The sequence below is a fragment of the Macrobrachium nipponense genome, chromosome 45 (assembly GCF_015104395.2).
Source record: "Macrobrachium nipponense isolate FS-2020 chromosome 45, ASM1510439v2, whole genome shotgun sequence".
NCBI lineage: Eukaryota > Metazoa > Arthropoda > Malacostraca > Decapoda > Palaemonidae > Macrobrachium > Macrobrachium nipponense.
The window spans coordinates 49,342,962-49,354,841 of record NC_061105.1 but is presented as its reverse complement, the minus strand read 5'-3'; the positions used below and the strand labels follow the sequence as shown (position 1 = coordinate 49,354,841).

Here is an 11,880-nt window from a genome sequence, read left to right as displayed (position 1 = left end):
GCGGATAGATCAGAAAACCAGGAAACATATGACAATACACAAAGCACTAACACCCAGAGGCAAATACTTACAGACTTATACATAACACGAAAGGAAGGAGGGAGAGGAATACTAAGTATTATTATATTATTATTATTATTATTATTATTATATTATTATTATTATTATTATTATTATTATTATTATTAAAGATATTGCTGCATCAGCTGCATTCCACGAAACGGATAAAAATTCTCCCTCATTTTTACAAACTCTTGCGTGAATTTCCAATTCAAATTGGAACATGACCAATCCACCGCTCAATTAACCTGGCTCTTCCGGGACACCTATCGTCACCTTTGCAAGATTAATCGGAAATAATGGTTCACGAAAAGCAATTATTCGTGTCAACTGAAAATTGCATGACCTGTTACTTACTTCTAACTTCATATCAAATGAGAGAGAGAGAGAGAGAGAGAGAGAGAGAGAGAGAGAGAGAGAGAGAGAGAGAGAGAAAGTTAATACAGTACTGTATTCAAATGTTTTGACTTCCTAATGGTTCCTTAAAAGCAAAGTTCCTTTTGGGACCCATTCAGTGAATTAGGTCGGTATGTTCCGAATTAAATTACGCTTACCGTTATGAAAACTACTGATTATTCATAAACACTTTGTCATCGAAATATAAAACCGATTCTGTTATAATACTCAAAAGAGGCCATATTTTTAATTCAACTTTCACAAAATAGAAATATTCCATATGTCACACTGAAGGAACAAGAATTCCTATCCATGCTTGGACTGAAACAGACAATTTTACCGTATATGTCCCCTGCAGAAAAGGACATGGTTCAAGTCAGAGATTACTACAAATTATTATCAAAATGGAATATCATTCTAAATCAGGCGTTCATAACTCAAAATTCTATACATTAAACTTGGATCAAAATTTCACTAAACTTGGCTGATACCTGGTTTCTAGTGGGATGAAATATGCTAATGAAATTATATCTTAAGACACTAATATTCGTATTCTAAAAAATAAAAAATAAAAAAAATCTTTGACCTTTATACACGAGGTCAAAGACACCCGAAATACTGCCGGAGTTTTTTTTTCTTTTCTTTTCATCTAATGATCATTACTTAGTTGTACATAGAGTTTTGTCGATATTTAGCTACGCAGCACGAAGACAGTAAAAATGAGCACTAATCTGAAAACGAAAATAAACAAACGTAGAAATGTATCATTATACAATTCTTTTATATAGATTAATTCTTCAAAGAATGAACATTTTTAAGCGATAAATGAACTGATGGAAAACGTGACTGCATTGTACATCAAGTTCAGATTCAAATACGTGACTCGGAAAATGAAAATACATATACTCTAGTTCGCATGAGTGGAGAGGAATTTATTTCTGAGTAAAATATGAATATGGATAGAGGGCTTCAAAAGAGAAATTATTCATTCATAATCATGTTTATATTGACATGAGTATAGCAGTCCAGCTATGTCGCATATGCCAGCTTACTTGTACACCCACATAGGTGGCAATTTTTAAATGTATTATGGACATTTTAATTTATTAAAATTACAACTAAATTTAAACGTATTCATATATGTGTATATAATTATGTTATGTATACACACACATATATATTATATATATATATATATATATATATATATATATATATATATATATATATATATATATATATATATATATATGTATATATATATATATATATATATATATATATATATATATATATATATATCTATATATATATATATAATGAGAGAGAGAGAGAGAAACCACTGTTCAAAATGCCCTCTTTCCTAATGCAATTTAACACACAATCCACTTCAATCTGCCATTTACAGTCAATTTATTATGAAGAAAAAAGTGACAAAGCAGATGACCAAACATTAAGTAGAGTTCCCTGTGAAGAATGTAATTCCCTTCATCATTCCCTACAATTCTCTCTTCTTAGTAAAAATGCCTTCTTTCCATTCCCTCCCCTTGTTAAGAGTAATTGAGCGTCCCAATGCAATACAATAAGTACATTGTCTTCCCCTCTTGGAGATACATTCATTTCCTCCTCTCCGAGTGCACTATACAAAGACTTTATATAACGTTACTCACACCAGCTCTCGAGATGAAAGGAAGAGAAGGACTTGGGTAATGGAAGAAAGGGAAATGTGAGCGTCACAAGAGACACTATAGAAATGTTCTAATTGGCGAGAAAAAGATATCGTCCGATAAAAAAAATTACGCCTCATCTCTCACCACTGAGCAATGAGGGAGGGAAGGAGAGGGAGAGACATTTACATTTCCTGGAGAGGGACCTCACGTCATGAAAGGCTTAGGCGAACTTCCACCTGAGTTTTGGGGTGTCGTTCGGCGATGTTTATATATATATATATATATATATATATATATATATATATATATATATATATATATATATATACATCGAGCTACAAATGTCCTTTAATATCTAATTCGCTCTACCTCGGAATTAATATATTTTCTTATGAAAATATATTAATTCCGAGGTGGAGAGAATTAGATATTAAAGGAAATTGTAGCTCCATGTATGTATATGAATCACGGTAATGTGATATGACTTATATAATGGCTACATGCTGTCAAAAGCACCACAACGTTACCGAGGTCGAGGTGGGCTGATGCAGTCTCCAAACAACGAATACCTGAGAGCAACAAGTATTTGTAGGTGAGAGACGGCATAAACATATAGCCTCTTGCGGTGGAGGTTGTGGGTTTAAGCTTCACTGTCGTCCTGGATTAGTTTGGTTTCGATGGTTCACACCCCGGAGCCGACAAATCTCTTATCGACGAAAATTTCCCTTTTGGTTAAACATATATGAAAATATATTAATTTCGAGGTAGAGCGAATTAGATATTAAAGGAAATTGTAGCTCCATGTATGTATATGAATCACGGTAATGTGATATGACTTATATAATGGCTACGTGCTGTCAAAAGCACTACAACGTTACCGAGGTCGAGGTGGGTTGATGCAGTCTCCAAACAACGAATACCTGAGAGCGACAGGTATTTGTAGGTGAGAGCGGCATAAACTTATAGCCTCTTGTGGTGGCGGTGTGGGTTTAAGCTTCACTGTCGTCCTGTTCGATGGTTCGCGCCCGGGAGCCGACAAATCTCTTATCGACAAAAAAATTCCCCTTTGGTTAAACATATATGAAAATATATTAATTCCGAGGTAGAGCGAATTAGGTATTAAAGGACATTGTAGCTCGATGTATATATATATATATATATATATATATATATATATATATATATATATATATATATATATATATATATTCATCCGATGTTCCCTATTTCACAATAACATGTCCGTGTCTTATTCTTCTACAAAGAAATAAAAGATTGAAACGACTTTGACCTGAAGCGTTATTGAAATATAATTACAATAAAACGAATGGAAACTGTCAGGGGTAACTTTCAATCTGTGAAAATATTTGTGTTGTGCTATTCTTTCTTCTTCAATTAGATTCACGTTTTTTTTTTCTCTCGCCTAAGGTTTTCTTTTCTTTTTGAATAAATTGAGAACGTGCACATCTTGAAATTGCAACTCTGTCGATGTACAGTAAGAGGGGACCTTTCCACCTCGTAAATCTGGGAATTCTTGCTATGGTATTGTTATTATTATTATTATCATTCTTTATTATTATTATTTATATTGGAAGGAGACCCTCTTTCAAACAAGTTTTATTGAAAGATATTGCTGCATCAGCTGCATTCAACTTGTAAATAGTCTTCTCTATTTTTCTAACAATAGCTTTCTCTCTGCTACTACAACTGGCGAGTATTGCGCCGATATTACTCATCAGGAGGAGTCAATTTCGGGGATATTGCTAAAATTTATTTATTTGTCACAGTACATGAACAAATAAAAATACAAGTCGATCTAGTGGCCAACGTTATCCCCGAAATTGACTCCTCCTGATGAGTAATATCGGCGCAATACTCGCCAGTTGTAGTAGCAGAGAGAAAGCTATTGTTAGAAAAATAGAGAAGACTATTTACAAGTTTGAATGCAGCTGATGCAGCAATATCTCTCAATAAAACTTATTATTATTATTATTATTATTATTATTATTATTATTATTATTATTATTATTATTATTATTATTATTATTATTATTATTATTGTAGCTGGTACCGTTGATGGTGACATTATCGTTCATATAATTTTAATATAGCTTTGGCATGACCAAGCAACTTGACAAATTTGCGATTCTGTTTATTCTTAAGATAAATAGTTTGTTGCAATTTGGTACCAAGACCTGTAACCATGATATATGTACGTACGTAATATGTTTGCACATGGTTACCCAATATATATATATATATATATATATATATATATATATATATAATATATATATATATATGCAATGTATGTGCACGTGGGTATGTATGCGTTTGTGTTTGGAAGGTATTATATGTAAATATCTGTCATGGTTATGGGTATTCTTACCAAATGGATAATTAAAATATCCTTAAGAAATGTTTACTCTCTCTCTCTCTCTCTCTCTATATATATATATATATATATATATATATATATATATATATATATAGTATATGCATGTATGAATGTATGTATGCATGTATATATTTCCAAAGGAATTTGAAGCGACATAATTTAACGACAGGCTATCAAGCTTTTGAAGAACCACCCACTGACCCTTATCCTCTTGGGGACCTGGATTCAGCTGCCTCTCCCATAATTCTGGCATCCGACTTTGTGAAAGAAAAGTAACAATATATTTACTCTTCGCGATGTCTAATCCTAATTTATTCATGAGCAATGTTAGTTTTTTCCCAGGCGCTTGGAAATAATGGGCGGCTCTCCCACCACAATAAACTCGAAAACGAAAACCAAAAGGTGAGAAAAGCAACAGATAAGTCGAAAAGTGTAGAGGAATACACATAAGGGTAATTCAAAATAACCAATAAAATCGTGTAGAATAACACGCACTCACAGTTGCAACTGACTCTTCAAACAGAAACCCTGTCTCTTTTTATACTCGGCCATTGGAATCCATTGCAACATCGGCCTCCGTCTCTCGTCCTGCGAATTAAAGTCATCTGAATTCATTCGACTTTGAGTCGACCGTCGTCTAAGATATGAATGATTCATCACCTACTTGTGAAGGGACGTCAATACGGGGGAAACAATTCTCCAGCCTATGTAAAAGTCTACTTCCACAGGTATATCCTGTGTTCGTGTGTATTCTTCTTGAATTCATTGGAAATCCCTTTATATCCCTTTGGGTTTTCTTAACAATGACGCAAAAGGTCAAATGACCTTTTTATTCTTCTTAATAATAATAGATGGAATAGGAGACCTTTTTATTCTTCTTAATACTAATAGATGGAATAGGAGACCTTTTGATTCTTCTTACTAATAGATAGATAGAATAGGAGACCTTTTTGTTTTTCTTAATGATAATATATGGAATAGGAGACCTTTTTATTCTTCTTAATAATAACAGATAAAATAGGAGACTTTTTATTCTTCTTAATAATAATAGATAGAATAGGAGACCTTTTAATTCTTCTTAATAATAATAGATATAATAGGAGACCTTTTAATTCTTCTTAATAATAATAGATAGAATAAGAGACAAAAGCTCTCTCAGTATTATAAACAAATTACCCGTCTTTTTTCTGGCCTTCAAGACAAGACTGACAGAGACAAGTGGAAAGGATCAATTTTTCCCTATGTTTCCCGAAAAGGAAAAACCCAAACACATTAAGAATAAAGACACCTTCTTCCATTCTTCCTATGAGAAAGAAAAAAATTCAAAAAAAAAAAAAAAATGTAACTGACTTCTACATACATCCTTCTACAAAAGAGGAGAAAACGAAGTAAAATCGCAAAAGCTGAAAGAGAAGAGAGGAGAATGAAATCTCCCCCACCGCCGTCCCCCCCTCCCAACACGAAAAATGATCGTGTTTTACAATCACTTGAGGGAAGCCGATCCCATGCCTCAGCGTCTCACTGAATCCCCAAAATGACAGCAGACTTCAAAAACGTTTTTCCCCAGAAACGTTTTCAATGAGATATCGTCTCCAGCCTTCAAGGCAACTTCAGACTGTAACAAAATCTTCGAGATGTGATCAAGTATCTTGAAAAATGGAGCCTTATTCTTGTGAATATTTTAGAGGAGAAAATAATATTTTGGTACTGTTTTTTTCTGGGTGTCGTAACATGAGGATTGTTGCAAGTTATTCAACTTTCAACAACAACAACAAAATTAAAACAAAAATTGCTTAAATTATACGGAATAATCTTTATTTTAGAGAAAAATAAAAAAAGCGGTTGAACACCAACATAACCTTAAATGAGAGAGAGAGAGAGAGAGAGAGAGAGAGAGAGAGAGAGAGAGAGAGAGAAACTTGAACCGAAACTTCCGATCAATTAGGGTTCTTTATCCTTATTTTTTCATCTCTTGTAAATAATAATTGTTTATTTGTTTATTATTTCTCCTTGTAAACCACAAAAATGTTTAAAATTTACACATTTTCTAACCGACAGTTCTTTTTTTCTTTGCTAACTTAATACTCCTGTCACTTCGTTCCATAAGAGTGACGATGGGAAATTAAAAAGGAAATTTATATTGTAAAAAAACGTTCTCTCTCTCTCTCTCTCTCTCTCCCTCTCTCTCTCTCTCTCTCTCTCTCTCTCTTTCCTTCTCTCGTTTCCAAGAAAGATTAAATCCCAACAATCTAAGTTTCGTTCACGGATTTACTCAAAAGCAGCTTAAGAAGTAAAAAAAAATTTAATAAAAAAAAAAATAAAAAAAGAATCGCGAGAGAAAACTCATTAAACTCTGCTGCACAAAGCGTCTTTCAAGTCCCTCAGGCAAACAGCGGAGACAGAGACCGCGACAATCCTCAGGATTATGCAACACATTGAAAACAAAAATAAGAATGAAGTGAAAATAAATATTAATGAACTGTGGTAGTTTTGCAAACGGCTAACTACATAACTAGATGGAGCTGCAGACAGAATTTTCATACATTTATGTGACTATTTTTATTTGTTTATTTATTCACATATTGTTTTTTCAAAGCGTTGCCTAAACTGCAAACATGCCGAAGACAGTTAGACATGAGCACATTCTACACCACACACAAACACATATTTAAACATATATATACATCGAATACAAATGTCCTTTAATATCTAATTCGCTGTACCTCGGTATTAATGTATTTTCGTATGTGTTAACCGATGGGAAAATTTTTAGTCGATAAGAGATTTGTCGGCTCACGGGCGCGAACCATCAAACCCAACAAATCCAGGACGCACAGTGGCGGTGTGGTTTAAAGCTTCACTGTGCGTCCTGGATTTGAGCCGTCAAATCTTTTATCGACTAAAAAATTCCCCTTCATTTACATATACGAAAATATATTAATTCTGAGGTAAAGTGAATTAGATGTTAAAGGACATTTGTAGCTTGACGTATATATATGTGTGCGTGTTTGCAGATTAGTCAACGCTTTGAAAAAAATATATAAATATAAATAAATAAATAAATAAATACATATATCGATATATATATATATATATAATATATATATATATCATATATACATCAACACATTAATCTCCTGCAGGCTTCTGGAATAAGAGAGAGGCTCTTCCCTTGTTTCCAGGAAATTTGTTCCGGCAAATTCATTATTTCCATCTTTTCCAGACATCAATTTACAGCAACATTTCAATTGCACTTCCCGAGGTCTGATTCATTTGGTTTTGGGTCATAATGACTTTGGTTCCCGTTTGTTCCACTGACAACGAAGCACGGACACAGTAAATTTAGGATATGCTTCGAAAGAGAAATGTATTTTTGGAACGCCGATTTCAAATTGTCAAAAATTGAAAGAGAGAGTTTCAGCAATGTGCAATTAAAGGATTTCCTTTACTGAAGCAATATATTCATTCTCATTAGCATATTCACGCAGCCTTGCTGTTACTAAGCAAATCAATTCCCTGTTGAATTACGTATAGCCTTCACAACGTAACAGTTCTGTATAAGGACTACCACACAAACTAACAGACAAAGAGACATGCTAACTAATAAGAGACAGATTGATAGTTTTAAAATGAATCTCTCAGACGATTTACCTGAAATATATTGCATGTTAATAATGAATTTCTGTAATTAATCTATTTAGAAAATAAACTGCTTTTGCTCATGAATGTTTAAATGACCACAGATCCCAGTGAAGAGAACAATACTTCTTCAGTTCTGTTTCCGACATTCAGCCTCCACTCAGAACAAAAACAGAAACAAAGTTGAAAAATTGGCCATAAAAGCCAATTAAAATATTAAATATATCAATTAAGATTTTTTTTAAATCGGCAATTAAAGGCTTAAGAAAAAACTCGACACTAAACTGCTCATTTTCCATCATCAACCTCCATCACATGCTTCTCATTTGCCTCAACGCAAATAACACTGATGTCGCTCCAACGAAGAACTCGTTATTTTCCGCTCGTTTAAATCGAGAACCATCACTTGTATCTCGATAGAGATGAGAACCATCACTTTCTTCTCGATCACAAGGAAATTGTCCAGAAACTCTTACGGGAAGAAGAACAATAAAACCACGCTACCCGAAATATTTGATGACCTTCATTAAGAAAGAAGCTTTGGGGACCGTCTAGCACAAGTAGACATTAAGTACTTTAGGGACCAACTGTGCTTTGACTACTACTACTACACACACACACACACACGCACAAATATATATATATATATATATATATATATATATATATATATATATATATATATATATATATATATATATATATATATATAGTTTTCCCCATGAAAGGGTTCCTCATAAAAGCGCTGCTCAATGGAATGGGGTTGTGAGCCCTACAACTATAACGACATTCTTCGGTTGGCATGGCGTTCTGCCTACAAAAAACTGATTTACCCAATATCTTCACCCTTACCTTTACCTCGCTCCCTCTCTTTCTTTTAGAGAATAGCACTGTGCAAACGTTATTGCATTAAATGAAATTATTTTAAGCTGCATACATATAGTAATAAAAAAAACTAATGATAACCTATCTGTACTCTCATGAATAGCAAGAGATGATGGTGATAATGTTATTGTGCTACTGGAAGCTGAATGAATGAAATCACGAATATTTACTAGATTCAGTAATCGCGAAACCAAAGAGGTTATGGTGAAATAACTGCAAAGATGATCTCAGCCGACAATTAAATGGCTCCTTGTATGCTAACCAGACTGTTTCACAAAATACGAAATGAGGTAACAAAAGCTTGACAATTGTGACTTCAGTCACAGCCAAGACAGGAGAGAGAGCTGACCTGACTGGATGTGGTCAATGAAGAGACAATATACCCTTATGTTGGTCGTGATGAAATGATTCAATGAGTATTTGTGAAGGGCATAAATATATCTACTTATTTTTGTCTGTAATTCTATTAGCTCACCTCTTCTATGACTGTGTGTGCGCGTGATAATTCCTTATCTTTCTTCTCGTATCGTTGTTCTGTAATCTGGAATCCCTTGCTATTCGCCTCTGAAAATAAAATATGAGAGAATGAATAAGAGTCATGAGATGAAAACCTATCATTAAAAGCAGTTCAAAAATGAATGAGTTGTAATAGCAACCGTAAATTGAATACCTGTTTTCTAAAGGGAGATGAAACTAAAGAAGTTTAATATATATATATATATATATATATATATATATATATATATTATATATATTAATGTATATATATATATATATATATATATATATATATATATATATATATATATATATATATATATATATATATATATATCAACTGTTTCGATAATCTTAAATTAAATCATTTCGTGCAAACATCCTAGACCATATGGCCAAAATCATAGGCCTAAAACTTACTATGGATTACTCCCCTTTCACAAAGACCCAAGTAATCGAAAATGATGGAATCGAGATCACGTCCTTTGATGGATATTATTAGGCCTACAGTCGTAGAAACACTGCGAGCTTTCTCACATAGTCAAATGGCCGTGGCAGTTCAGGCTTAGGCTTATTAGATGATTTTCTTAAAAGATGGTGCTCAATGAATGGTTAGCCTCGGAGGAAGCGTTACGATAACAATGAAAAATGAACACCATCATAAGACACGTATGTGGTGGTTGTAACACCCACCATATCCCACACTAAACTGTCAAGTTACTGTGTCGTCCTGTGCAGCTTCTCCTTTATTTTCACGATTTGGGATGTTCCTACTGCTTCCGTTTTCCCTGATTCGAAAGAAGATTGGCTTATTTACAAATAGAAAGCGCAAAGCTAACGAAACAGTATGAATGGAATTCTTCCAGGGAATTCACAGGGAGTAAAATAACCTATCAATCAATAATATTTCTCTAACATGTCCGGTAGCAGTTTCTTACATTTTGAAGTTTAAAAATACGAAAGTTTGAGTAAAGGAAAGTTGCAAAAGAAAACTTCTATGGCACAAATAGTGTGTCGTGCTCTTCCCTATAGTGCTATTTTTTTTTTTTTACCTTGTCTTTTATGTTAAATGCTAACGAACCTTAGTAACTTGCAACGTTCCCTTGCCTAATTAGAAACTTAAAAAACGATTTCCAATTATAACACAATAATTACGCTATCGTGGCTCACGTTATTACAAGCAACATTTCACCCAATTATACTTTTGAAGTGAAGAAACATAACGGTCCATTCTGTCTCCTGCTACGGGCTGTTCATTGAAGCGAACCACGGTTCAATGTGTGTGTGGATCAAATCAATTTAATATTAAACTAACTAGAATTCTCTATAGTTCACATCAATGATCCGAAAATCTGCTCTCCACAGTTGCTTTTTAATTTTTTTTAACACGAAAGATAGGTAATGATTATTAATCCCATGACAGAAATATTGAATGCATAGGCTACACGCTTTATAGAGAAAGACGAAATTTCGTTTGCCTCAGAAAGCAAACTGAATACATACATTTTACTGAATACGAATATTTCCATGACTAAAGATCATTTTCAGATCAGAAATACATGTTCACCATAAATAACTAACAGGACATCTGTAGCCTAGACCGAAGAGGATATATGTCAACATGACGCCCGTGTTTGGTAGGCTATGCCACCGTTATTCCAATACTGTCGGTGGCCCCAAGTCATAACCGATTTATAGAATGAAAATGACAACTATGAAAAACCGATTTAAAAATTTAATCACACTTACCAACAGATATATCGATTTCAGGAGAACGAGCTCTGGCTTCACAACTAGGCCTAGGCTGTTTGGTGCAAGGTTTTGTCGTCGTAGCTGACCCGGTACTATATTCTCGGAAGTGGCATTTTATCCTTTTTTTTTTCTTCTTCTTCTTTTTTACACACATGGCAACTTTCCCGTAATGGGTCACTATATCGTCGACGAAAGATTGGACGGTTGCAATCTGACCCAGAATTATGTCCAAACTGACTCCGTAACGTCTAGTCCACAAATCCAATTTAGACTACAACTTGGAAGAGCACGGCTGAGCACCGGCAACGCAGGATCAAATGAGTTTACTTCTAACAATTCGATCTTACGCCAAAAATAATATTTCTCATGTGAATGTAAAATATATTATACAAAATACGTAAAAAAACAAAGCAAACATTAATCTACATCAGATTTTTTTTTTTTTTTTCGTAGTGATTGCATCTAAACTAAAACTACATTTGACACCACACTTGGCGAGACTGGAGAGTCATGCACTTATTGCACAAGACATACCATCGGTAACATTATACTGCGCTGCTGATAGTGCTTGAAAAACGCTTA

At 33.8% G+C, this 11,880-nt stretch overlaps 1 long non-coding RNA gene across 1 annotated transcript in view; it reads right to left on the bottom strand.

Moving 5' to 3' along the window:
- Positions 1–11,562, bottom strand: part of LOC135214161 (uncharacterized) — a 20,351-nt gene extending 8,789 nt beyond the window's left edge. Inside the window, exons 1-2 of the long non-coding RNA XR_010314308.1 lie at positions 11,296–11,562; positions 9,524–9,612 (exon numbers count right to left, since the gene is read on the bottom strand). This is a non-coding gene — a long non-coding RNA (uncharacterized LOC135214161). The remainder of the gene's footprint in view (positions 1–9,523; positions 9,613–11,295) is intronic.
- Between the last annotated feature and the right edge of the window lie 318 nt (positions 11,563–11,880).